Source organism: Panthera uncia, assembly GCF_023721935.1.
Source record: "Panthera uncia isolate 11264 chromosome B2 unlocalized genomic scaffold, Puncia_PCG_1.0 HiC_scaffold_24, whole genome shotgun sequence".
In the NCBI taxonomy this organism is placed as follows: Eukaryota; Metazoa; Chordata; class Mammalia; order Carnivora; family Felidae; genus Panthera; species Panthera uncia.
This window is the reverse complement of record NW_026057580.1, coordinates 27,393,006-27,399,035: the sequence shown is the minus strand read 5'-3', so window position 1 is coordinate 27,399,035 and position 6,030 is coordinate 27,393,006. Positions and strand designations below refer to the sequence as shown.

General features: G+C 37.2%; 1 non-coding gene across 1 annotated transcript; it reads left to right on the top strand.

Moving 5' to 3' along the window:
- Positions 1-221: 221 nt before the first annotated feature.
- On the top strand, positions 222-326 carry LOC125939186 (U6 spliceosomal RNA). The gene has a single exon (XR_007462949.1). It is a non-coding gene; the product is annotated as a U6 spliceosomal RNA (small nuclear RNA).
- Positions 327-6,030: the final 5,704 nt, after the last annotated feature.

Here is a 6,030-nt window from a genome sequence, read left to right as displayed (position 1 = left end):
TGTTGTAAATGTTTTTGAATATTAGCTCATTTAACACTCACAACTCTATGAGGTAGATGCAATTATCTCCATCTGGCGGTTGGGGAAACAGAGGTACAATGAGGTTAAGAAATTTGTCAGTGTCAGAGAGCAAGTAGTGGGGAAGCCATCATTTAAATTCAGGTGTCTGCTTTAGAGCAGCTTCTGCTGCTGTGCTATTTCTCCTATCAAAAGAAAAAAGAGGGCTCACTTCAGCAGCACCTATACTAAAATTGGAACTACACAGAAGATTAGCATGAGCCCGGTGCAAGGATCACACGCAAATTCATGAAGCATTCCGTATTTTTCTGGATTGATGCCAAGTTCAGAGTATTTGTGGTAGTCATGCTCCGCTGTTAAGTTAGAATATTTGGGTGAGAGGTCATATATCATGGTTTACTAAATAAATGACTTTGGGTAAATAAAAAATAAAAAAAAAAAAAGAAGACGAAGCAGAAGAAAGAGAAAGGAAAAAGGAACCAATAAAGCAATGGCTTTCAAACATCTAGGTATTCAAGTACTCCCTTTGCAATTCTTATTCATAAAAAATATTCAGGAAATCAACACACTGGTCAGTTGCTTATATTTTCTTCTAAGACACACTTGAAAATAAATTCATATTTACTAAAATAAAAAGAAATACAGGTGACCCTTGAACAAGATGAAGGTTAGGGGCACCAGGCTCCATGCAGTTGAAAATCTGTGTATTACTTTGGACTCCCCAAAACTTAACTACTAATAATCTGCTGTTGACTGGACACCTTACTGATAATATAACCAGATTAACACATATTTTGTTTGGTCTGTATATGACATACTGTGTTCCTTTTTTAAAATATGTATTTTTTAATGTTTATTTTTTATTTTGGAGAGAGATAGAGAGACAGAGCGTGAACAGAGGAGGGACACGGAGAGAGGGAAACACAGAATCCGAAGCAGGCTCCAGGATCTGAGCTGTCAGCACAGAGCCTGACATGGGGCTCAAACCCACGAACCATGAAATCATGACCTGAGCTGAAGTTGGATGCTTAACTGACTGAGCCACCCAGGTGCCCAACATACTGTATTCTTAACAATAAAATAAGCTAGAGAAAATAAAATGTTATTGAAAAAATCATAAGGAAGAGAAAATACATTTACAGTACTGTAAAAAATATGCATATAAGTGAGCTCATGCAGTTCAAACCTGTGTTGTTCAAGGGCCACCTGTATATTTAATGTACTTCATTCCAGATGATCTCATTTATCATGATCTTGGACGCATTGGATTATGGAATAGACTGAAGCAAAACTGAAACAAATCAGTAATTAAGGTGGCAAAATTTGAATTCATGGCAAGTGTGTTGTGTAGAGTTGGGCCTTCTGGGCACATTATTCTGCTGTCAGAAATGTGTGTAAGAAGTGTGAAATAAGCTGATTAGGGACTGAGGCTTAGAAAACAAAAAACAGGGGCACCTGGGTTTCTCAGTCAATTAAGTGTCTGATTTCGGCTCAGGTCATGATCTCATGGTTTGTGAGTTCTAGCCCCACGTCGGGCTCTGTGCTGACAGCTCAGAGCCTGGAGCCTGTTTCAGATTCTATGTCTTTCTCTCTCTCTCTCTCTCTCTCTCTCTCTCCCCACCCCTCCCCCCACTCCCACTCTGTCTCTCAAAATGAATAAATGTTAAAAAAATTTAAAAAAAAAACCGAAAGACAAAATCTAGGGATACATATCTGTAAACAGTGGATATTGGTCATGGGGTTTCTCAGGAGTTCTTATTTCCTGACACTAGGGATACACCCTGAATAACAGTCCTTGTTCTCAAGTACCTCAGAGCCCACTGGGCAAGACAGATCTGTAGATATTTTAGAGCAACGTGATATGGAGTTCGAGAGGGATTTGCAAAGATAGTAAGTTTGTAGGGTAAGAAGTGTTCCTGTTCTGTCTGGGAGAATAAGAAGTGGCTTATTTATGACTTTTAGAGAAAATGTGGAAGAAAGAGAAAGACTTTGAATCTTGCAGAAGGGTAAGAAGGGAAAAGCCTAACAGTGCCATTAGTCAATCGCACGGAGGAAAAAAAAATTGCAGCTAAGGGATCTATGCCAATGCATGCAGAACATGTGTCCATGTTGAATCTTTTGTCTCCACAGCTCAAACTCCCTTGACTTTTACACTTAAGAATTGGAGGTGGAGCTAGAATTGTGTTTGCTTCAAGAGCCTATCATGTTTGGGCTTGTCTTATGACGAAGTGATGTGGGGCAACCAAGACTGCCTGACATTGAGACAGTATAATGTCATGTTTAGGAAATAACATATTTGGAATACAAATCACTAGAAAGTAGAGAAGCCTGCATATTAATCTTTGGGGTTTTGGGGTCTGGAGACCAGATTTAATTCTGGGCTCTATCTCTTGCCAACTGTGACATGTGGGTAATTAATTTAATTTCTTGATGACTTTGTGTTTTCATTTGTAAAACTGGTGGCACCACCAACTTGGGGGGTGGTTATAAAGATTAAATTAGATCATGTGTATGTAGAACACATTCTGGCAACAAAGAACTTCATGGAAAATAACTTGTTATGTGGGAAAAGTTACCACTGTTGGTTAGATTATGTGTGGGTTGGGAATGGCCAGCCAATGTTTTGAGGGAGGAATTATCCTCTAGTTTAGGTTCTTGGAATTCAGGTTTAAATTCCAGGATGAGGGAGTACAAATGGAGGACAAGTGGAAGTCAAAAAAGCAGAGGTATCTATACTTCCTGATGGCAGTGGCAGTGGTGCCAGTAGCTATAGAAGTTCAAGCTCCATTGGGGAACACTTGGCCCCTTCAATACCAGGCATTCAGTGTAAACTTCAGTGGGCTGCAGTAGTGTGCATGCTTTTGTGTGGGACAGTAGAGACCCCCTCAGTAAACCCCATTCTGGCTACTGCATTGGATGTCAAGGGCGACAGGAGACATCACTTCAGTAAGCTAGAACAGAAGAGTACAGCCAATACAATATTCAGAAGAACACATTCTTAATTTTTTTGGTGGCTCAGTTTTCCCCAGAGCATGCTAGGACAGAACCAGAAAAATCCTGATGCTTGATTACCATTGTGATTATTTTTTTCCCTTGGGCTGGTGTGTTCCGGGAAACATAGTTTCCACTTAAGTAATAGTGGAAGGGAAGGAAGTAAGAAGATTTCTCCTAATAATAGAAATGAACAAGAAAGTGGCAAATAATATTCAGTATAGGCAAGGGTAATGGTTAGCATCCAGTAATGAGTAATACAAAGTATGATTTCAAGGTAAAGGATTCTGAGATATCAATTTGAATTCAAGGGTAGATTTTCAAGTAATCACTCAATGTGTTCATTTAATATAAGGCAAGTGAAATATTGGGAAGTTAGGGAAGTTATTATAATGAGAAAATAAAGCATAGTTTTCTTTTATTCAAAAAACCATGGTGTGTTTTTTTGGCGACATACTCAAGGAAGACAATAGAGCTAAAAATAAATAAAGGTCGGTGGGAGAAGGAAATGAAAATTAGAGAATGGAAACCTTCCACGTAGAAGCAGATTTGAAAGACTGGAGTCTAATGTGGAAAAGACCCAAAGACCCAGGAGATAGAATCAAAGTCTATTGCACAATAAAGGGTGTGGATGGGGAGAGTGCGGACTTGGTCATCAAATCCCTAAAATTCCAGCATTATTAGATAATCACTAAAGCTTCAAACAATTTAATTTAGGATAAATAAAGGGAAAATCTATTTTAAAAAGTGAGTACTATACATATAGAATTTATCCTGAACAGGTTGAAAACTTAAATATCAAATTTAAAATTTAGAAGAGCATGAAAATCAATTTGTAATGAACTTTAGTAAACATTTAGGCAGCTTGGTGTTTTTCAAATCTTTCTATACTAACACACAGGGAACGATTAATATGGTCTCTATCTGTCTACAGACAGAATTGGGGTACTTGGTTGAATGGCATTGTTTCCATCTTTTGAGAAAATTAAAGTGGTTTGACACTTTACAGTCTCCTAAGTCAGTAGCTGAGTTAAGAATATAAACCCTGTTATCTGACTTCCATTTTAGGATGACTTAGGGAATAGCGCCTATAATTCATGAGAACACTATTGATATTTTGAATTATAATTGTTAACAATATTAACAACATGAGATATATATATTTTTAGGTAAAATCACCATCTTATGTAAAGCACTTCATTCTTTGGCAAATCATAAGCCTCTTAGTCTGAGAGCAACTTGCTAAATAATTCTTAATATAATATTTTAGTCTGTGAATAAACAGAAGGCATCACATATAATTATTGCTCTGGTATGAACTTTACATAATAGTAACAAAGAACCTGAGCCTAATTAGTCTCTTCCAGTAAAAGTATTTGAGAAATTTTCCATTGCCCAATACCTTCCCATAATGGAAAATACACTGCATGGGAGGTATGTGTAAATATTTGATTCGTGTTTTACTGATTTCAGTGTCACAACCTATCAATCATTAACACTTCAAAAAACATATACCTGGTTGGTTGTTTCCAAAGTACATTCTTTCTCTGAAGGATTTTTAGACTCTTAGAGAGGTCCCTGGTGAACACCCAGTCTAATTTTTAATGTCATGGGTGGTGAAAATGTGACCAAGAATGCTGAAATGACTTTCACAGAGTCCTCTACCCAACCTTAGCTCCTCCTAAGACCAAGGTCTTTAGGATCCCAACTCAGGGTTCTTCTTAAGATACTAAGAAGTATCTGAAAGAAGGTGTATAGAAATACAACAACATTGTCATAGTTATAGAAACTAAAGTGAAGAAATTTAGAAAATTATAGGCGCTAGCCTTTATTTCCAATGCTATTATAGTTGGTCACTTGATAAAATTAACTAATAGCCTCTATAGGAAGAAGTGTGAGAATATCAGTTTGACATTTTACTACTCTAACATAAATAAAAGTTTCCAACCTACTGCCTAGTTTATGGTCAGCATGTAAAAGTGTTAGTTAAATCTTATTGGACAACAATGGGCTAGGGCCTGATCTTGTGGCAAAATAACTTTTTCTTCCCTTCTCTGCTTGATAAAAGGGCCTCTACATATCAATTTCCAAACCCCTATTCCCTGGCTAGTGCCAGAGCTAATGGCCCACCATCATACTTTCAGTTCCTTAGGGGCAGAGGCAATGTGGCATGACAGATTGGAGCCCAAGCTCTAAGGAGCTCCTGCCAGATGAGGAGGTTCCACTGAGTTTGTCGGGCAATGTGGCATATTCCAGGGGGCCACTGCTCACAGTGTCACTCTCTTCTGAGGCATAAACTAGTAACTGAGATCCAGATGGTGTTATTCGTGGGATGCTTTGGCTTAGTTCCTTAAATAAAATAACCGTGGAAACTTCTAGTTTAGATCTTGGCCTTAAGTTTATTATCTGCCAATACATAATTAGTTAACTTAAACAGAAATTAGTTGCAGTGAGGAAAACTTACCACGATTTTTCCCCCAGAGCCGATTCAGAAGAACAAAAATGTTTTAAACCATGTTTTTATTTTCCTCATGCAAGATGGTAATAACCTTACTGGGTTCCATGGCGATTATACAAAAATGTCTACATTATTTTCATATTTTATTTATATTGAAATGTAAATGAAAATATTATGATCTAGACATATTTGCGAAGTTGCATCAGGAGAAGACAACCAGGTGCTTTGGAAACAGGCTGAGTGGAGAGGCAGTGCAAGATAGGGTTGAATGTGCTATCTTAATTTTCTCACATGGGAATGATAATAGTACCTAATTCATAGAGTTGTTTTGGACATTAAATATAATAACATGTTGGTTAAAAATAAAAAGACAGAAAACAATATACAATGCAAACACTAACAAAACAATCAAAACAGAGCAAAAAAGCTGGGGTGGTTATATTAATAACAGGTAAAGTAGATGTTATGATAAAGCATATTATCAGGGACAAAGAAAGGTATTCTATAATGATAAAGGGGTTAAATCATTAAGAAGATCTAACAATCCTTAATGTACATGAACC